This window comes from Helicoverpa zea, chromosome 19 (assembly GCF_022581195.2).
Source record: "Helicoverpa zea isolate HzStark_Cry1AcR chromosome 19, ilHelZeax1.1, whole genome shotgun sequence".
Taxonomy (NCBI): Eukaryota; Metazoa; Arthropoda; class Insecta; order Lepidoptera; family Noctuidae; genus Helicoverpa; species Helicoverpa zea.
Genome location: NC_061470.1, coordinates 798741 through 822385, shown reverse-complemented (window position 1 = coordinate 822385; position 23645 = coordinate 798741). Strand labels below are relative to the sequence as shown.

General features: G+C 35.1%; 1 protein-coding gene across 3 annotated transcripts in view; it reads left to right on the top strand.

The window, feature by feature from the left end:
* The window catches only part of LOC124639449 (calcium/calmodulin-dependent protein kinase kinase 2), a 157908-nt gene that overhangs the window by 88730 nt on the left and 45533 nt on the right, over nt 1-23645 (top strand). The gene's annotated exons all lie outside the window — the stretch shown is intronic.

Here is a 23645-nt window from a genome sequence, read left to right as displayed (position 1 = left end):
ATTATCGAAGCGATACAAACCCAAAACAACTATTTAGTTTCGAAAAAAAAACATCTGTTCGAATAAGTTCTCCGTATGTTGATACCTACTATTGAACTTATTTAAAATGTCAGTTGTTTTATAAATCACTGTGCTTTAATTAAAATTACAAAAAAACATTTAAACCACATATATGCATAGTGATTTTATGCTTAGAATATTTTGCAGAACCACGTCATAATATGCTAAGTACAAGTTTGAACTTTAAACAAAATTTGAAAATGTTTTGATTCCTCAATATCAATTCGACAACTTTTCCTGAATATAAAAATCTTGCTTTTAAGCGGGTTCAGCGTTCGATAATTTCAAAGAAACCATAAACTGACTACCTTACTACCATAAACGATTTTTCCTCCATACCTTTTTTCGTTCTCGTTTCTGTTTCAACAACAGTAGAAACTGTGACTTTCCTTACCTAGACTAAAGTCTTTAACAGACAACGCAAAATTATAAAATACTTTAACACAAAACTTTTTAACAACCCAACTCTAACAAACTTTAACAAATTACGTGAGAACATTTCTAAAATTTTTTGTGCAATCTCTCCACAATTACAAATGAATATGATATATATATATTTAATACTTATGTAAGTAGTGGTTCAAAGATTATGCTTTGAGCTGAAGTCAAAAGTTTGATTCTTAATTGAAGCAAAATCTAGTCTAGTCATTCTGATTATAAAAATGAAACCTATAATTACAATATAATAAACCTAAGACCTAACAATAAAATTATAACGTGAATATAATTTAAAATAATGAATGAATAAGATACCTATTTTCCTGCCACATGTTTGTAATTGATTAATAACAATAAAACTTATGTGACGAAAGGTTTACCAATACATAACTTAATTACTATGTTGTTGCTAATTGTCACGTATGTAACATTCTATCGTCAATACATTCTTACGTAAGACGATGTATTGTAGGTATGTTAACTCATAATTCATAGGAATTTATTACCAAACGTTAAGTTTTTAATTCATAAATGTGTTAATCAATTCGCGACGCAAACGGACAAACCGATTCTTTTTAAATAAAATGTGGTTTTAGAACTAATTTTCCACCAATTAAGTTAATGTTAAGACTGTTGGTCCATCAATCCAACAGTTCACAGCTGTTAAACCAAGCATTCATCTATTGCACACAGAAAAAATATTTTTATTATATATTTTCGTGTTAAAGTCGAACTATTATTTCAAGACTCAAGCTATCTCATATTATTTTAAATAACAATGACATTTAAAATTTACCCTTTAAGCTCTTCAAAGTTATTACTCCACCTAAAGGTTAGCAAATGAATCTATTAAAGTACTTAGAAAACTATTTTAATATACATATTTGACTTATGTGAACTCTAATGTAGGTAATCAGGAAAACAATTTAAACCACGATAATAATTACAGCTAACGGAACATAAGTAATTAGTTTGTGTAAACATTCATAAATATTTATGACTAGCCGGTTTCCCGCGATTTCACCCGCCTCTACAGCCCGTACCGGGATAAAATATAGCCTATGTTACTCGGGAAGAGTAAAGCATTCGAACAGTGAAAGAATTTTCTAAATAGGTTCAATAGTTTCGGAGCCTTTTTGGTTGAAACATTCTCTCTATTATTATACTAGTGTAGATAGACTGGTGTATATGTAGGCACACATACTATCAGATGTTACGGTGTCAGTATATAAGTAACACGGATTTTCACGGAGTGTCATGACACTCACTCCCTGTGAAATCTATGGGATTTCCCATGGGAAATTCACACTCCATGAACACGAATATTATACCGGTATGGTAAAATATTAGGTTTAACAAAAATGCAAGCTTTCCGAAACCCTTTTTTGATGAATTTTTGAAAATTCGTAGTAATCTGCCTAAATTTTCAGAATTATCTTGAGCAAGAAGCTCTTGGCTGTCGTTACGGGTAGTCAGAAGCCAGTAAGTCTGACACCAGTCTAACCAAGGGGTATCGGGTTGCCCGGGTAACTGGGTTGAGGAGGTCAGATAGGCAGTCGCTTCTTGTAAAGCACTGGTACTCAGCTGAATCCGGTTAGACTGGAAGCCGACCCCAACATGATTGGGAAAAAGGCTCGGAGGATGATGAAGAAGCTCTTGGCTAGTACCTACCCACTTCGTGGCTTGTTTGGCAATAAAAAAAATATTTATAAATAGTTGTTAACCATTGTGTATCGTTCTTTTAATCTAATAAGAGCCTTCCCATATTTCCATACTTACACACAAAATTACAAATACCATTACAATTATTCATATTAAAGCAACAAAAAACATATGAACGTTTTTTGTTGCCATTCATAATAAGTCTTGAAAGGCCACATATTTGTGGTTTTCCTCCGCGGTACGCAAGTGTTATAATTTATATTAAGCCATGACAAAAACTATATAATATTGTAAATAAATGTCAGCTTATTGAGTTTTTATAAAACCGCAGAGCAGAGTCCAAGGTATTTTAGAAGCTCTAAGTTACAAATTAACATCATTAAAATGAGTAAAAAGTCACAATTGTAAAAACTTGCTCTGATAAGCAAAAACAGGTTGTTTTGTAGACAGGCAAAAAGTTTAAGAAATATGACATGATATATATTTGATTAGATAAGCAATGAATTAGACCATTGTATACTAATATAATATTTTTTTTTTTGTTTGTATCTAAAAGGTCCGAAACTAATAAGAACGATTTGAAAAATTATTTCACGGTTGGGAGCTACGCTCTTCCCGAGTAGGTAACATAGACTATGTTTTACACTGGACGCGAGACAAACCGCGGGAAAATGGCTAGTAAGGAAAAGAAGTAGCTATGCCGATCATTATATATTATTTATGCAACCATTTGATTTGTAATAGGTAAAGAGATTAAGATTATAGGCATACCTACAGTACCAGGTTCTTACTGAATAAAACTCTAACATGTACCTTCTGGAGCCCTTTGTGTACCATGGACTGTGGTCATTTTAGCAGATAAGACCAATTTACAAATAAATGGGTTTTCCCAGTCCAAGAAAGGCAATAAAGGCAGAATCATTTCGATACCTGAATTAACTTCAAAAAGGTACAATCAAGTTTATTTATGTTTAAATATAAAAATAAAGATACCGATTAAAATTATGTTTATTTATAAACAACTCAATAAAAATAATGTTCAAAACGTCATTGAAACCACTTTAAGAGCGGTCAAAGATATGATTTTGTTTCTTTTATTACAACTCACTTATAATGCATTCATAAAATAAAATTGATATGAAATCTTTGCTATAATAATGTTATGAAGTCAATAAAAGTTAAATAAATAAAAGTTTTTTTTCCTCGAACACGCTAATCACAGGACCAAATAGTACGTAGTATTTGAAAAAATATTCAGTGTTAAATTGAAAACTTTTCGAGGAAGACTATATCCTACTTTTTATCCACGAATGCGGAGTAGTTCTCACAACACTCGGGTGGATCTGACAGAAGCTACTAAGTCAAATTTAATTCGGATAACCCCCACTTTCAAACTAGAGCAATCTCCTATAACTTTATACTGGTAATTCTAAGTTGATTAATCAATCTCACTCCTTAATTCAAGATCCATTGAAGACATTCCGTTGCCAGAAAAGTTCCATTGTAATACAAAGGGAGGGCATTGACCCCGCGACCCTGTAGTACCGAAAGAGACCGGTGTGACTAACTTACACGGAAGATGAAATAATTTGGGTCACGTTCAAATATGGATGATAATTACAATGACAACGGTTTTGGGTGATTTTTAATTCGTTTTTTGGAGAAGCCATATCAGGGTCATGTAGAAAACAACGTACTCAAAGGGTAAAACGGGGCCCTATTGTTTATGCTCCTCTGTCCGTCCGTCCGTCCGTCTGTCACCAGGCTGTATCTCATGAACCGCGGTAGTTAGAGAGTTGAAATTTTCACAGATGATGTATTTCTGTGGCCGCTATAACAACAAATGCTGAAAACTAGAATAAAATAAATATTTTGGGGGGCTCCCATACAACAAACGTGACTTTTTTGCTCATTTTCTAAATAATGGTACGGAACCCTTCGTGCGCGATTTCGACTCGCACATGACCGGTTTTTTTATAAAAATAAAAATCTTTTGCGCTCAAAAAAAACCTTTTTGGTACTTTAAAAACTGACCCAAATTAAGAAAAAAACAACAACATTAAAATGATATTACATAAAAATAAAGTTCAATTAATTGCTCATTAGCAACATCAGAAACACTTATACTTCCATTAACTAAGCGTTTTCAAGTTAACGGAAAATTTTATTACAACCACGGAAATGTCCCAATATTGTACTTACGTTAACTTAGTTGCCGGTCCATTAAGTTTATTTCGTTTACCGTTTTTAAGTTAATTATTTGCGTAATTGCAACACTTAAGCTTTTAAGTAAACATCAATTAAATCATTATTGATTTTTTGAGGACTGATTATGGTGAAATTCTAAGAAGATGGCGTAGCAGTTTTATCCAAGTCTTGTGAGGACTACTTATCGTACCTGGATAAAATATAGCCTGTGAGAAAATATAGCTTTCTTTAGCTTTTGTGAAAGAATTTTTCAAATCAGTTTTGTAATCAAACAAAAAATTGTCTTTACAATATTAATTTTGACTATCATTTATATGTGTATGTTTGATACTCATCACGCCAGTAAGCCTGACAGCCAGTCTTACCACGGGATATCTGTTTGCCTGGGTAACTGGGTTGAGGAGGTCAGATAGGCAGTCGCTCTTTGTAAAACACTGGTACTCAGCTGCATCCGGTTAGACTAGAAGCCGACGGAAAACAGTTGGGAAAATTTGAGATATAAAATTGATAAAACCTAGAATTATCTGCTAAATAAGATAATAGACATGACTCAAAAGATCATTCTTCAAGTAAATAGGTACTAATTATTCTCTCAATACAGTCATTAATTACTAGAAACATTAATTTAAACTGAGGTTGTAAACAAATATTAGCTATTCTGAGATTCTCTGGCAACTACTTAACATAAATGACTGCTTCTTAGCATGTATGTTTATCTTATACTAGCCGTTTTCCCGCGGTTTCACCCGCGTCCCGTGGTAACTACTGCCCGTACCGGGATAACATATAGCCTATGTTACTCGTGGATAATGTAGCTTTCGAATGGTGAAAGAATTTTTAAAAACGGTCCAGTAGTTTTTGAGCCTATTCATTACAACCAAACAAACAAACAAAGTTTTCCTCTTTATAATATTAGTATAGATTAACCGTCTTACCACAAAAAACTTTTTAACGTCAGTTCAAGACTTGTCTAAAAAAATGACAAATTATGACGTTGACATATGGTTCATTTTGGAGCCACATTTTTTTAGACAAGTGTAAAACAGTGGTTAAAGTTTTTGTAGTAAGGCCAAAAGTGTTTAAAACAATGTTTAACTATGATTCACATATAATAATTATGTATAATGTAATACAAGCATGTAATGTAAGTATATTTTTAGTCTATAGATACTAATATAATAAAAAGGAAACTTTTTTTGTTTGTTTGTTTGTATCCTAAAGGCTCCGAAACTAATGGACCGATTTCAAAAATTCTTTCACTGTTGGGAAGCTACATTTCCCGAGAAACATAGCCTATGTTTTATTCCGGTACGGACAGTAGTTCCCACGGGACTACGGTGAAGCCGCGGAAAATGGGATAGTATTACAATAATTTGCTTTATTCTAAATAAATGCTGAAGTATAATATACATACAGAAATCAAAAGTAACAGTTTTTTTTTTTTTTGGAAAACCTCAATGCATTCCGCATTTAAACTTAAAGCAAATTATTCTTAAGATATATTTCACTCATAAAAAGATTAACAAAAAAACCCTCACCTCACTTAATTTGTGTCTGCAGTTTGACGTCAATACGAAAACATTGACGAAATAAACTCAAAACCAAATAAGTATGTAAAGAATACTTGCCTTAAAAAGTTTTTCCTTGTAAAAAGTTTTACGTACGGCCCAAAGTTTATGTTGATTACAATCTTAATTACAAGGTAGGTACTTTATCTTATACTAGCTTCCACCAGCGGCTTCGCCCGCATGGTGTGTTGATAAAAAGTAGCCTATGTGTTAATCCAGGGTATCACCTATCTACATACCAAATTTCAATTAAATCAGTCCATCCGTTTTTGCGTGATTGAATAACAAACATACATCCATACATTCTCACAAACTTTCACATGTAGGATGTATGTGGTAGTTCTTGTGAGCTCCGTTGTTTATTTCCGTGGTCAAACAAAACGTTTTTGCTTGCATACAAATTGAACTAAATCTATATCAGTGGTTCTTAACCGGTGGTCCGCGGACCACTGGTGGTCCCTGGAGGCATTCCAAGTGGTCCGCGAAGCTTAGCTTCGCGACGTTGCTTTACGTTATCTAACTTAATTTTTATCGATTTATAATTGCGAGCGGGGGTTTTTGCATGGACATATATCGGGTGTGTCGTACCTAGTCCCCCCATTCATAAAAATGTATGTTTGGGCTACATTTTACGTAATTTTGGTTTTGAGTCTTATAAAATAATTAAAATTTCGCTCGCTTCGCTCGAGTATTCAGAAACAGTACGTCCTTGTTTTTGCATTTGTCAACAAACAAAAAGTTAAGTACGCTTGGGCTAAATTTTACGTAATATTTGGTTGAAGTCCGATAAAAATTTCGCGCTCGCTTCGCTCGCGTATTTAGAAACTATATGCCGTTATTTTGCCATTTGTCAACAAACAAAAAGTTAAGTACGTTTGGGCTAAATTTTACGTAATATTTGGCTTAAGTCCAATAAAATTTCGCGCTCGCTTCGCTCGCGTATTCAGAAACTATATTTTGGCCCTTATTTTTGCATTTGTCAACAAACAAAACGTTAAGTACGTTTGGCCTACATTTTACGTAATATTTGGTTTAACTCCGATAAAAATTTCGCGCTCGCTTCGCTCGCGCATTTCGAAACTACACAGGCAACTCTTTCTTTATTTGCATTTGCTTACCTACACAACTGCTGACATGCGTTTAGCTTTGTGTAGAACTGACCCAAAAATTCAGTTTTTTTTTATTAATAATAAAGAAATGAGTGCTAATTTAGATAAACCGAAGAGGTGGTCCCCGGCAAGGCAAACTTTAGTTAAAGTGGTCCCTCATGTCAAAAAGGTTAAGAACCACTGATCTATATGAACATTAGGTACAAAGAGGAAACTGTTTTTTTTTTGTTTTTGTGCCCTAAAGGCTTAGAAACTACTAAACGGATTTGAAAAATTGTTTCACTGTTGGTAAGATTCACTTGTCCCGAGTAACAAGGCTATATTTTATCCCGGTACGGACAGTAATTCCCATGGGATGCGGGTGAAACCGCGGGAAAAAGGCTAGTACGCATTTCATAAAGAATACAGTAAATAATTACCCATATTGTTTTATAACTCTACTAGCATAATTTTATGTAAATTTTTTCGTATAAAAAAATATTATTTTCAAACTTAACAAGATTGTAAAATACATTTTTCATTTTGTTAATAAGTTCTAAAGCTCGAAAAACATACGTGAGTACATAATAAATTCATATTTTTTGTTTGTTACATGGATCACGTAGAAATATATGTAGCTGTCTGTTTTAGTTGTGCGTCATGAATATATATTTTATTTTTTATATACACTCACTTTTTTATAGTTTAAACATAATCTCATTGCAATTTTGCTCTAATTACTTTGTTTCTGTATCTAATGCTAGCGGTTTTCCCGTGGCTTCACCCGCGTCTCAAGGGATCTGCCTCGTACCCTGGTAAAACATAACCTGACTTAAAAGAATACAAATAGAATCAGTAGTTTTGGAACCTTCAAAACGGACAAAGAAATGTTTGCTTTTTAATATACAAGAAGTATAGGTCCGTATAGATTTATATATCATCCCTATTACATTTGGATAACATAACAACTTAAAGAGTTTTCGTCCGACATCTGAAGGATGCTAATCATTTTCTGGTTTACCGAAATAATTCATGAAAGCAATTATACATGTCTCCCTTACTCAGCCATGACATAAACAAATATACACAAAATACTACACAAAATAAATAAAACATCACCAAACTAAATCCATTAAACAGAATAACATCAATAAGTCACAATTCCTGCTTGTAACGATCTATTTTGTAGACACATAGCTGTACAACCCGGCTAAATACGAAACACCATCTTTCTTCAAACATTACCTCACTACATAGTGTACTTCTTAAATCTGCCGCGTTATCCAGCCGATAACCTATAGATGAACCTGTGACTTACGACATTTCGACGTTGAGATGTTACTTTTGTAATGACAATGAGAATGGATGTTGATAAAATAAATCTAGCTTGTTTTTTTTCTTGTGTGGGAATGTTTTGGGTTTTTGTGCTTATTTTTGCTTTATGTTTTATAAGCAATGATGTAGTGTTTGACCTGAGGCATAAAAATAAATAGTAGTTAAAACCCAGTCTGTAAAACCAATTCATCATCATTTGCCTAGCTTTTTACCAACTATGTTGGGGTCGGCTTCCAGTCTAACCGGGTGCAGCTAAGTACCAGTGCTTTACAAGGAGCGACTGCCTATCTGACCTACTCAACCCAGATACCCGGGCAACCCAATACCCCTAAGCAAGACTAGTTGGCAGATTAACTGGCTTCTGACACCCATAACGACTACCAGAGACGTTCAAATGATAGCCGAGAGCTTTATGGTGCCCTCTAAAACCAATTATGGAATGCAAATAAATGAATATGATGATTGTCAAAGATTATGAAATTAACCCAATCAGAAGATTATAATTAATTTGTTTTTCACCATCCTCCAGCAAAACACACTGTTAATCTAGAAATGTTATTCCACATCCATATATATAAACATGTAAATAAGTGTGTACACTTATGTAAGAGCTGAAGCTTCAGGCAAGTTAATTGGCCTCGCTTCACTGGCTCGGACGTTTATTACTCAAAGAGTAGGCAGAGGTGTAGGCACCTACTGTTCTTTTACGTCGCCTCTGTTTCTGTATGTTCGTCGCAGAGTAAGGAAACATGAACGGAGATGCCATAATGCAGGTAGGTCAGGCGCCTTCTTCTAGGTCAAAAAATTACGGTGGGCATGATCAAAATTATCAGTTACGAGTGAAATAAATAGGCGTTGGGGTTCTTAATGACATATATATCAACGATATTTGTTATTACAAAAAATGTTCGGGTATGAGGGCGAAGACAGGACCGTTCCTCGTCCCCCGCATTTTGGCGCGCTACTTTCTCAGGAGATTTTCCGTTATATCACCTCCGCTAGTCATTTTGTTCTCCATGACGTTGGAATATTTGCTCCAATTTGTGGGTGAAGGCTGTGATGGTGTATTTGTTTGGTTAAGCAGCTGTTGATGAGTTCAGTTCATGGGTGCTTGCCTTGCTTGAAAATTGAGAAACTTCTAAGTGGCAAAATACCTATACATAGCTATATGTATAAAAAGTTATAAGAGGGGATTTCAAAAAGAGGTGAGTTGGTTTAAAAGGTACTGACCTGATTGAGTCATTTATTTTTGAATTTGAAAATCGAAATCATACCTTCCCATTAATACTGAGGTTTGCCTGTTACTCAATGTCACATTTTCAGTAGTATATTATATTAATGCTATACCTACTTACTTGAAGTCTTTTATTTGAACACACAACAAGAAGTATTGTTACACGGCATTATCACAAAGAGCGGAAGAGCGGACTGTAACTGACACATCCGCCTCACTTTCATGAAACAGCAGTTATTTTCAAAATTAATACACCAAGCTTTATGGTCCATTAATACTAATTATTTCTCAAAATTAGAGATGTTTTTGAAGAAGAAGGCATATTTCACCTAATCTATATAACATTAAAATAAAGGCAGGAGAATGACAAAGATGGGAATATCCAATACCAATTCATCCAGTTATAAAATTGGAGGAATTTCTATATATGATCTTTTATGCATGGAAAGCAGCATTTTCTCTGCATCTTCATTGCTAGGTTACTAACCTAACATAGAGCCCGTCAGAGTTTTCTCTTTGCCTAGGAGATTCGTGGAATTGTAACAACACAAGGTAGCAACCAGGAAAGATGGCTTAACCTGTCCCCCAGGCATAAAGGTCTTCCAACACCAACTCAGGGAGGCTTTGTAACATTTCACACGAAACAACCTCGACTTACAAACTTAAAGCTACCCTTTTACTTAAAGCTAGGTACAAACCAGATATTCTAATATACGAGAAGCCGGTAACTCTTACACACATTTTAAATGTTGGAGACGAGAGTCGGCACAAGTGCTTAAATTGTATACGTGGACTGAACTATCGTCCCTACGCGTACCGTTTACATTGAAACGTTTAGTATGTACGAAGTTTAAGACTCTTTCTAGGGAGTATTTTGTATCGGCTGTTGATAGTCATGCACACCTTACTGTAACCAAAACTATACTTTATTAGTTTTCCATATGTTATACTGGTGAGGTGAGGTAGTTTTAAATATGAACCCTATAGGGAACAACTTAAAGAAGCTGGAGAGAAGTTTATTACAAAATTGTAATTATATTTAAGTTGCAACATTTTAGTGTACATGTGAGTGGGACTGTGAGTTTGTGTGTGTCTTGTATGTGTGTAGGTACTGTTTATAGGTATACTTTTATTCCTTCAGCATATATTTACCCATTCACAAATCAACCATTTCAAGTGTAACATTACCAAAAATCACCTTCAAAAAGATAAGAAATCTTAATAGTCCTTATTAAAGACCGTTCTAAAATGAGCACGAACTAAACTAGGTTTACACCAGGGCGTAGTCTCGCGTGGTTAGACCACACTAAATGGTCATAGACCTTACTTTAACACGCGAAAAATGTGTAATAAAGTTATTTATATAACTAGTTATTTATGTTATTGCTTGTCGTTATGTCCGATGTTTGGTTAGCGGTAATTGGACAGGCTTGCCCGAGGGAAGGTTTTAGCAATAGTTCGGATTAGTGAGATTTGACCTGACAGCGAATTGACGGGTCTTTCTTACGTGGCTAAGTAATAGCTAAGATCGATCGTAAGGTTAAGCAATGATTCGCACGGTCGGTGAATAGGTTTTGGAAGGTTTGTTAAATTAATGGGTCTCGGCTGTCATTTGACATCTTTGACAGTCGTCAGCCAGAAAATCGAACAACCAGTCTTAAATAATTTGGCGTTCCCTTGCTCATAACTCTGCTCATACGTTCAGGAGGTATTTCGCTTTAAGATACAAAAAAAATTGTTTTACAAATCCAAGGTCAAGGTCAAATTCCAAAAAGATATTTAGACAAATCCACATAAATACTTCATTTACATAATACATAGTTGTACATTATATTAATTATACTTCGGCCGTTCAGAGAATGCGTTCCTGACACCTATCAGTTAGTCACGACTAGTGATGGGCACAACATAACACTGAGTTCGTTACCGTTCCTTCAAAATGAACCGCCGCATTATTTTAAGATTATTTTCGTTTTAAATTGGCGGAATCATTTGTTTTATATTTTAGTTATTTAAGTGGAAACCAAAAAAAGGTAATATTCATATAATAAAATTGTTTTATTTATTCTTTGTTACAAGTACATTGAATTGAATGTGCGAACAGAATATTAATCAGACTCCGATTTGCTTGAGGAGGTGGTGTCTTCATCATCATCTTCGCCTACATGTATAATTATATTATTATCAATAACAGAATCAATCCTGATATCTCGGTCTAACAAAAGCCGGGTAATCAAATAAAAACAGATCGAAAACACTTGAAAAACGTGGTCTATGCGCACGAAACGACAACGGACGACTGTTTTAGCGTCACAAAATGGCGGCCCATAACGCCATTTGGGGTTACCATTTTTAATCTAAGTATAAAAATGCGGTTTGGTCATAGTTTTATTTTTATATTTCATAAACGTTATAATTAAGTCTTATAGTCCATTATTTTCCAATTCTTAAAAAGAAAATCAAAACGTATTATTTTATATTATAACTGTATAAGAACAGATTACGATACTTGCCTGTTATTTTTAGCACAGCACTACAAAATATAAACCGCTGACATAACCTTGTAATAGCGCAGTATAGATTTAGAAAAATATTGTTTACCAAGTTATTTGACACTCAGTTTGGCACAAAATTATAACATTCATTGATTATTGATATAATAATGTTGTTTTAATGCTCCTCAATTGTTAAAACGGTAAACAACCAGCAAAAATATTTTTATCGTAACTGCAACGCCATTGCAAAGTTACGTCGTCAGTTCAATCGCGACGTGTCAGGAACGCATTCTCTGAATGGCCGAACTATAGTTGTAATTATTCACGCACATACATTATTTATCTATGTTTGTTTGGAAAAAGCGTTCGTATGTACCTAATATATTTCTTCATTAATATTCTGTGGTTTTTATATAAATTAATTTATTATGTGTGAGATAAGAATAACCTATGGTTATTTGTGATGGCACGTGAAAATATATTCGTGGCCTCTACAAGTTTTATGTTCTAATGACACTTATGACATCAACTCTAATCAGCAGCTTTACATCTAGATTTTAAATATTTGTTATTGTACGAAAACGAAATCACAACCCGTAGGTAATAAATGGGTAACCCTGCTAGTGTAACTATGAGACATACATTTTTCCCCGAACATTTACGACTGCGAATTTAAAATGAATCTCGAAATATGGAAAAATCGCGATTGTTTTTCCATAAGAACTGGACTTTTTAGACGACCAAATAATGTTGAAATCGCCTTCAAAATAAAACGGGGTTTAATTTATCAACAGTTCTTAAATACAGATATTTTCACATTTCCCACAAAATAAGTCATAATATTTCGCTGAACCACCAACCAATAAAACCCAACCACATTTTTCTCAACAAAATCAAAATAAAATCCCTCAACAGAAAACCAGAGCCGACTAAACCAAATAAGCAGTGTTAATTAATCCCTAATTAATCCGTAAACACGCCACGTGACAGACGCTCCTAATATTTTATTTCCACCAGGTAGACGACCTTGACCTTGGGATTATCCTCACGAGGTCATACTCAGGGGCTTCGATATATCTACTGACTAACTCGTTTTTCTCAGACTCATTATTTACTGTTCAGATTTTTTAATAATGACCAATTCAATTCCAATACACTAACATGGAAGAAATTAAGTCTATACCGGGTACCTGGGTTGAAGAGGTCAGATAGGCAGTCGCTCCTTGTGGCACACTGGCACTCAGCTGCGTGCGGTCGGCTTCCAGTCTAAGAAAGCCGACCCCAACTTAGTTGGGGAATGGCTAGGCACTTATAATTTGCACTTAATGCCAGTATTAAGTGCACTCTATAAATCTAGTATTCACATTTCCGAAAGGAGTTCAATCTGTCATGACCGCAGATTCGATAACAAGACAGATAAGAAAATGGTCAACTATAAATGGACTTTATAAATAAGAAAGCAAATCTGTCAGTCTGTTTGTCCTGCTTTTTCGCCAAGGCTCATCATCTCCCAAGTATATTCCCAACTATGTTGTTTTTGGCTTACAGTCTAACCAAGGCTCCTAAAACGATTTAAATGTTTAGTAATATAGTCTTAATCCGGGAAAGGACCATGAAAAACGCTAGTGTGAATTACTATTGTACCTATTTTAAACGAATCGGTCTACCAATAGTTTTTACGTCACAATACCTTCTCCCCATTCAAATTCCTACACACATAACAAATTCATATCTAGCTAACAAAAGCATATATCCGCAGTAGAAATAAAACCACTATTCTTAGTCTAGACGCAATCCCAGTTGCCATACGTAACAACACATAACGCTGAATATTTTCAAACGGCGGCTTATCAATAGTTACGCCGCGATCCGTCATGCCAACTTAGTGAGACGGTCGTAAAACGTGCCAGTGTATTAATATTTTCGGAACAGGTATTAAGAACTGTTCCGGATCACTGTTCCATTTGTAGTAGTCTAGTTAGTATAGTTTTGAAGTATTTTTTTGCAAAATAGGTTGTACTACAGCAAAAGAAATTCGGCCGAATCGTTGGGTATAGAAAAGGTATCGTAACTTTATAATAATTTCCGACTGTTACCGATTATGTTCCGATTGTGAGTAAAAAATAATAACATAAAAAGAGATACTGAAAAAAATAAAGGGTATTTATAAACTTTCATAAAACTATTAGATAATTTAGAAAAATCATTGTTTCACCATTGTCTTTCTGCTACATTTACCGGTTAATCGACTATAAAAGATGCAGCGTTCAATAACCTCACATATAAACTAACTTTGTTTACAAGGGTGTCAATACATCGCTAATATCTTTAGCTGTAAAATCAAACTTTTAAACAAAGCCAGCAACTCTATCAGGAACTCCGTCAGTGTGAACTAATACAAACTATTCCGTTCACAAATAACTATGTTCCGAACAGTTCCGAACTTAGTACAACACTAGACTCTCGTGGTATGCAGTGTAACAACATCAAAATATTATGAATAGTAAGTACATTTCGTTTCGTTTTATGAGCGCTATACAATGTTTTTGTGGCAGATTTAGATCGTAGATTTTTTTGTTGTGTGTGTGCGAATTCTCTATCGGTAAGTAGTTCATAAGAATAGCTTCAGAGAAAATAAAATTATTTTCATACCACCAAAAATGGTAAGGGAATTGAAATCTGCGCTAAATTATTAGCTGAAGAGTTTTTCTGCTTGCTAGAATGCTAGCTAATTTCTGGATTTATTGAACCCTTTTTTAAAAGGTTTCAGTACCTATTAAATAAAGCATTTCGGTATCGAGGAAGTCTATATTTTAACTAGGTGTTCGAATATTTCTTTGCTAACTAGGTATAAAGAATCTATCTAACATCGTCAGTGTTAATATAAATTTTGTAACCATCATTACATGCAAATAAATAAATCACCTTTCAATTACAGAGGCATCTATTACCGTCCAGTCTCATACAATCATAGATTCAAGTCACATTAAAGTCAATTATTTCGAAACAAAAGCTCACTATCAAATCATTTCCTTAGAAACCTTCAACAGCACTCAAAGACATCCAACACCAGAGATCAAATATCTTTATCTTTAGGTGCAATTCCAAGTACAATTTAAAATGTATTACAATTTCTCTCGTAAAGGAACGGGAGTGCTTTGATGTTCCTTATTTCCACAATGGAAACGGTCAGCAGGTCATTAGAAGGAACTTGGTTTCCTGTAGACTGCAAACTTTTAGTCGGTTGATAGTTTCATTGGGCTTATTAATCAATATGGAGATGAATGGCAATGTGCACGTTACAACTATCAGGCACCCGGTATCGGACCGACTAACAGTCTTTTCAGACTGACGAATTTTCCGACCGAAAACGCTGGGCTCGTACTTGATGTATACGGGGACAGCAAACAATTGACAACTCTTGGTACAAAAACGACGTTAATAGCTAAGCTGCAGATTTTTGCTGCTCTGTAAGTGTTGAGCGTATACGCTCGCTTTTGCGACGCCTGGAAGAATAAAGCTGAAAATTCGCTAGTGTGAAAGCTGATTGGATTCACGACGCCCTTTTCAAAATGACAATAAATGGGCCAACTATCAGCCGACAGTTTAGTCTACAGTTTGCAAAGGCCGGTTGGGTAGCCCGACACAGTATAGCCATCTGGTGGATATCTTTTGAACATCTCGCCGTATACAATTTGCTGTTCCATTCTGTATTCTGATTGGCTGTTAGTGTAACTACACTCGCGTGCAATAAATGCGGGGTTGTGCAGTGGCAATGTGTTTCAATTGATGAATACAGCTTCTATGTTCCTTGTATGTAAATCTATTTACGTAGCTCCTTGCTTCTCAGAATATTAGGTATAGTTTGTCAAAATAAAGGGATATTGGAATGGAGAGATTAATTGTTTAGTCCGATGTCATCGCGAAAATTAGTTTATTAGGTGCGAAATATTTTTATGTGTCACGTACGTTAAGCATTGAGTCGTGACATTTCGTAGTTTTATCTTCATTTACTTCATCAATAGGTATATAAATTATGAAAAATAAAAACTTGGGTCCACAATTTTTTACTGGTTTTTATATAGCTTTTCAATCAATTTCTTCGGAGAAGATGCTTGAGAACTTTCTTGCAAGGAGTGTATTTTCTCAGTTTAGGTAAATCCTCAAATTTCAAACCACTAGGTAGAACCGAGTAAATAGTTTGCTAACCCAAATCTAGATATCCTTCCACGTGGACGCAAGACACGCTCAGACTAAAATCAAAGGCTACACAATTCTGCCTGACCTGGAGTCAGCAGTTCTCAGAACTTTGTATTCACGCTGGACTTCTGACAGATTCAGATTAATTGGGAATGGTCGTCTGAACTCTGGTTTGGTGAAATGCTTCTATATGGTAATATCGGTTGGTCAAATAATGATTTTATTTTATTTCACAATTTTATATATCTACTTTATACAATGTACACACTATATACAAACTTAAACTACTTATCTTTGTACAAAACTAAAAATAAAATACTACTACTATTTGACACTCGATTTCGTTTTTCTCAGTTTTTTTACAGTGGCAATAAGGAGTACTTATCAATGTCAAACATAAAGTAGAGAGCTTAATTGATTAAGGAGCAGACTTCCTCGTGGTAAATTCTATCTAATTGCCTCAAAACTGAACCCCGCGATTTCAAAATAAATAAACATTACATTCTAGATTCACAATTAAAATAATGCCGCTATTTTATTCTGTCCCCAAACTCATTTGGGTCGGTAAACAAACAATTAGAGAGGACAACAATTAACTTTTTTATGAATCCCTACTATTTACCTATGTACATCATGATTACACAATTAGAAGGAAATGAAATAAATGTATAAGTACTTTGTTTATTTGTTTGTACACTAAAGGATCCAAAATTAAGAAATCTTTCACTGTTGGGAATTTACACTCTTCTCGACTCACATAAGCTATATTTTATCTCAGTACTCGTTACTGTATACTTTATCTAAGTTTATTGAGCAAAAAATATGTTCTTAGATGAAGCATCCCCATATTGTGTAACTTGTACTTCACAGAGCACATTTCACCCAAACCCTTTCAGAGTTCAATAGATTGCTTTGGCTGTGGCAACTACTCAACAATATTGGTAAAGTTCCCGGGTAACGGGTACATTTGACCCCTGCAAACGGCGAACAAGGGGTCACATAGTTCAGTGTGGGAAATTGAGGGCAAAGGGTACGATTTTTTGATAAAATGGACCATTGTAACACAAGTTTGATGGTTATCGACAAGCTGCTCATTTTTGCCTCGATTTTATTCTTCAAAAGCTACTGAAACTTTAAACGTTTTCACTATAGCGGATTTTAGGATTTTTATGCTAGGTTTTTCAGATCGGAAACGCTCTGTTCATACGGGAGTATAGTAAACAATTGACAAACTACCGGTGCGAAAGATGAAAACTGCACGGCAACATCGGCTATTATGAAATCACTGTAAAGAAGTAACTTCTTTATACTTTCATGAAAAAATGTATTTTTAATAGACCTGACTATTATGAAATACAGTTTTTCTTTTATTTTCACAGCCAAGGCCGGAAAAAATATTGAAAATAAACATGTCTGTTGTTTTGTAAATATACCACTTAACATTTTATAGGAAGCTTATCAAATATGAAATGATAAGTGTGTCTATAGACTATAATCATGGCATTTATTATGAAAGAAGGTCCATGGCTCGTGGCTCATGACCCAATGTACCATATTCATAATTACGTGCTTTAAAATAGGCAGCTTTGTATAACATGTCGTTGCGTGACAAACAAACAATCTATGTATGTTTCGGTTTTTATAAGTGGACCACTAACACGAAATTCTAATAGTAATGTGTATAACTAACCTTCTCTTGGTTTTCCACGGTTGCGTCCGCGTCCTGATGGTCTCACTTCCTGCACCTGGATAAAAAGCCACCTACGCCAATTCTTAGATTGTTGACTATCTTTTACCAGAGATTTAAATCAGTTCAGTATTTTAGCGTGCCGTGACAGCCAGACAAATACGTCTGGCTATTATAGTAATATACCAGATAATATAAGTAAGAATGAAGACTTCATAAATGTAAGTAAGAAATACTTGAACACATTATCAAGAATACCCACAAGAAATGAAATTATTTACAAGTAAGGAAACATCCCACATTTCCAATAAGTTAATTAAGATGCTATATTCCGAGAAATGCGAAGTATCTTATAGCTTTACCGTCTTATTTCTTCGACGACAGAATTAGAATCTTGTAACTAATTAATCGAGATAGATTCACCTATAAGAAATTATTCAAATTATAGATGCAGAAAATGAGGAAAAATCTGAAAAATAATGTTAGTTATATAAAAAAGTACATATAACGTTTATTTCACGAAAGCGGGAAAGCCACACTTGTGTTACCTACTTTTGAAATCATTAGAAAAAGATAACACTTTCTTGCATGAACATTTACATGACTCGGCCACTCGACTTAAACTAAGCGCATCCAAACTTACTCATGCATGTACAGCTATCGGCACGGATATCGAGCCATGACCTTCACCTGCGCAGAAGTGATTTACTGCCTTATTGCCTTATGCGTACGGGTGCGCAAAGCGATCCCCACTCTTTCGCCGAGAGCCCAATATCCGTGCCGGTATCTGTACATTTACACACACATATACACAAGTAAGATTCACCCGCCTTAAATAAAACTGTAACACCATCCTCAGCTTGACTTAGCATAGCTGACAAAAGTGCACTCTCATACAAAAACAGCTATCTTAGAGACGTGGGTTTTGACCTCTTAATGTGAAACAGATTCCAATAGTTGTTCTTACGAAGTGTTTACACTATGGTGACCGTACTTTTTACATACATAGTCTTTATTTTATGGTCTTCGCGAGTCTGTTAAGTACCTACGGTTGAAAATTTTTATCAATCAATTTTGTTGACTACGTGACATTATCTAATAACTAGCTTCTGCCACTTACTTCATCCTCAAGATATAAGTAGGCTATATACAAACGAGCTATAATATTGCCCAGATTCTTCAAAATCCATTAGTTGCTAAGCATGAAAGAGTATCCCATACCCACATACCGTTACCGATGTATGAACATCCTTATATACTTTCCTATTACCAATATAAGTCGGAAAGGTTAAATCTAATCAAAATAACACTCAAAATATCCTGGTTAACATAACAAGCAATAAATATGCGCACACGCAGCGATGACGTCACATTAGCACATCTCACGACATTGACATTTGACATGCACCTACTATGTTTACTTATGTACTTATCTCACTATATATTTACATAGTAATATATGCTTGTCAATAATTGAGTGATAAGTAGGTATTGGCTAACATAGAATAAATACGTTTATGGTATTTGAAATCACTTAAATTAGGAAAAAATAAAGCCAATCTTGCCTCAGTGCTCGCAAGGATAAAAATACGGTATAATGTTCCTGTGAGAAACGTAGGAGTAAAACTGAAAAGTGAGAAAATTACATTAATTTACATCTGGGAATCGAATTCGGAACTGTGAATTTTAGAGTGACGATACTTACATACCCGGAATTAATTTAACAAACAAAATAATAAGTAGAGCAACATTCCACCAATGATGTCATCAAAAAAAACTAGTTTTAAACCAAGGTCACAGGGGTCAGACAGTGGCCTTCTGGCCTTTAAAATCTTATTAAAATGTGTGATGAATTGTAGTCAATCAATCTAAGACATCGCTTGCATTCTTATTATAAAGATTGATCAGTCATGTCTGCCATAGATAATAATATCCACGATGAAATAATATTATATCTACGATAAACCATCATGACGAATTGAATCATTACAAAGGCATATTTTAAACTGCGTCATAAGATCAACTTTTAAAAAAATTACATAATAATGTATACTTCTATACTAATATTATAAAGAGGAATATTTTGTTTGTATTTATGTTTTCCACCCTAAAGTCTCTGAAACTACTGAACCGATTTGAAAGGTACATCATCATCATCATCATCATCATCATCAGCCTATCGCAGTCCACTGCTGGACATAGGCCTCTCCAAGTGCACGCCACTGAGATCGATTTTCGGCTTCTCGCATCCAGCTCCGCAGATTTGAAAGGTACTCTATCCTCGAATTAGGTACTTAGGCATATTTAGTTCGGGTACGAGAAGTTTTCGAAACGCGGGTGAAACCACGGGGAAACAGCTTGTGTTAGATTATATTTTTGTTAATAATTTATATATCCGGGATATTCTCAATAATTTTCATGATTTCATGAACAAAATCTAAACTTCGTAAGTACAATCAATTTCAATGTACACAAACATTTGTTTAAATAAATACCAAACAGATTGTAATTTAAACACCATGTTCGTTTGTTTACACAACACATATTTGCATAAACAGCTGTTTCTTTTAATTGTATTTTATGCGCACTAACCTCGGAAACAGCTGAGCTTTATAATATGAACGACTTTTCATAGCATGCACAGGAAACCGACTGGTTATTTTATGTAAATCAAAGAATAATGTATGTAAAACAAACGTATATTATTCAGCACTTACTCATGACAAAGAAAATGAATTTGTTTTCATTCAATGTTTACGTAAAAAGTCATTGATTTAATTTATTTATGAAGTGAAAGACTTTATTTTTTTGTTTGATAAACGACTTTTTGTCTTATAAACTGCATTAAATTCTACTGCAAAATTACTTACACATTATTTATTTTCAAAGTCGGCTTCTGAATCAGCTGAATATTAACAAATGTTACCCGATCTTCCACCAGCAGCGGTGTCACCGGACACTGTGGGAATTTCTCCACGCACCTGGTTCAAAAGTCGCCTTTAGCCTTCCTCACTAAATAGGCTATCTAACACCTAAAAAAACTTTTCGAAATCGACCCATTTCTTATTGAAATTACCTAATTCAAACAAACAATGATGATAATTTACCGTGTTTCTCTCGTCTTCTAGCATCCTTAAATAAAAATGAAATAAATACACATATAATATCAATTTCCATCACATATGCCAAGCTAACATCTCCAAACCGTATTACCCTTCGGATCGCCGATATCCGGCCGGATCCGGGCCGTCTTGGCACCGTGCGCCAGTGTAACCGGTTCCTCAGCCGGGTCAGTGACCGCGAGATCGAGTCGTAACATACAGACATACTAACAAGTACTTGAGTAGGTTTTATAACGGGTTCAGTGTGTGGGTCGGATTTTTTGCACTCATGTGTATCTGGCTGACTAATACTCGATGGGGATGACCAAAGGAATGATGGACTGTGTAAAAGTCGACATGGTTGGGAAGAGTATGGAAGTAAATATTCTGCGCCGACCCCAAGGACAGGAGGATAAAAGATGGCTAAAAGTTGGGTTGGCTAAAAGTTCCATGTTTTTGCGCATACCTTTTGTCTGTCAATCCGTTGGTTTGTTCGTGCTGAATATCAACACAACTCTATCAATTTTCATTGTACTGTTACCTGGAGATAAGTGCAATTTAAATAAATAAATTATTATTCTATCTATGAAACATTAGATATTCAGCTTAAGAAATGTAAGTGTGTAAAATGCAATACGCTAGTCTCTGCCACTATTGAAATTAAGTCCAATACTTTTAAAAGTTACCATTTTAAAATGTTCTCAAAAAACTTTTCTCTATCTTTTATAAAAGTTCACTAAGCAGACACAACTTCGGAGATTGTATCAAGAACTTCGTAGTTAACTGACCCGAATTCATTGCCCTCAAGTGTGCCATAGCTATAAAACTCTGGGATTCTCCCAAAAAGTGAAAGTACTCGTAAATGTAACACAAAGAAATATAAACCTACTGAATTTGCGTACATATGTGCATACATTACATATGTACGTTTTTATAGTTTTTCAAAGTCCTAAAGAAGAAATAGCGGAGAATCTTGACCTCTTTCAGGCCTTGGAGCGTTGCCAATAGTTTTAGTATTAGGCTTCATGATTTTATGTAAGCCTAAGGTCTCATTTACGGAGAAGCGGGGCGTCTCGCGTCGCGTGTGGCGTGGCTTCTCGCGGCGCGTCGGACTATTTTTCTGTTTACGGTGGGGCGGCGCGTAAAGCGGCACGCATCATCGTACGCGTGAACACAAACTTATAGCAATATACGTTCATAGAGAAGCGAGGCGGGAAGCGTGGCGGTGCACGCCGCGGCGCCCGCGGCGAATCCTCTAGCGTGTAGCGAAGCACGCGGCGCACCATAGCTTCATCGAGAATTGCCATCCGTCGGTGCCATCCGCGGGCTCGGCCGCAAAAAACGCCCTAATTCAAACAAACGCGTCTAAAATCGCTTCTCCGTAAACGCACTCATACAACGCCATATATTTGAATTCAGTGCGGGCCGCGCCGCTCAACGCAACGCGCGACGTCCCGCGTCTCCGTAAATGAGGCCTAAGTCTTATATTTACTTAAGTATAACAAAATCTTAGTGTAAGCAGAATCAATTAAAGCACCTAGATACTTATACTGTACAGCTGGAAAGTTTATTTGTTTCTTTTTACGCGTTTATCTCAAGAATTACTGGTTCGATTTGAAAAAATCTTGCAGTTTTAGATGAACTACTTACTGGCTTGATTTGAAAAAAAATGCAGTAAAATTATCAAGGGAGACTATAAGCTACTTCTTATCCAAGTGCGGGAAGTAGTTCACTTCAGATGGAGGTAAAACAGCTGATGAGCAACAAATGAATCTGCAACTTGTCTTTTTAACATTGTTTGTAAAATCAGCACCAAATGCAAAATCAGCTTCACACTTTCCATATTTTTATCGCCCAAAATAGTAATAATAGCACTGATTCCAACATGTTAACTATATAGAAAACAAAACGTGCTCACCCACCGGTACCGACTGCCTGCGATCACGTGCGCCACTTCAAACTGAATTGAATAACATTTATACCGAAGTTATTATGGTACACCAGCCAAATATAAAACCTATAAAATGTCTATAGTTGAAGTGTAGCCATTGATGTTTCAGTATTTAAGGAGCTAGATTCTACCTAAACTGTAGATGAGTCGGCGCCAGTTTACTGTTAGCATCTGTTGGAACCGAAGACATTAAACACATTAAATCTCTGGTTCGTGCACAAAGGTTGCAGTTTCGCAGATATTTTAGAAATGTTCGCTCGCAATTTCTTACTGTTTGCTAGAGCGAATAGATCAGATGAAACACTGAAATGCTTGTTCTTACTTTTGGGTGTATACAGATTCAGACAAATTATAATACTTTTTTATGTACCTACTCAATTAACAAAACAATAATATATGCAGTATAACTAGTGTGAGAAATGTCCACAACTGCAGCAAGAAAAATAAGTAAATGTTTCCAAAGTCTAGATGAAGACTCAATCACATATTCATAGATTGTATCTTTTTTAGTTTTATTTTCAGCTGTACTTGTATAGTTTGTCTCAACGAGATTGAAACACATAACAAAGTCTTGTCTGCGTTTTGGGAGCACTACAGAATTTTATGTGCTCTTTGTAT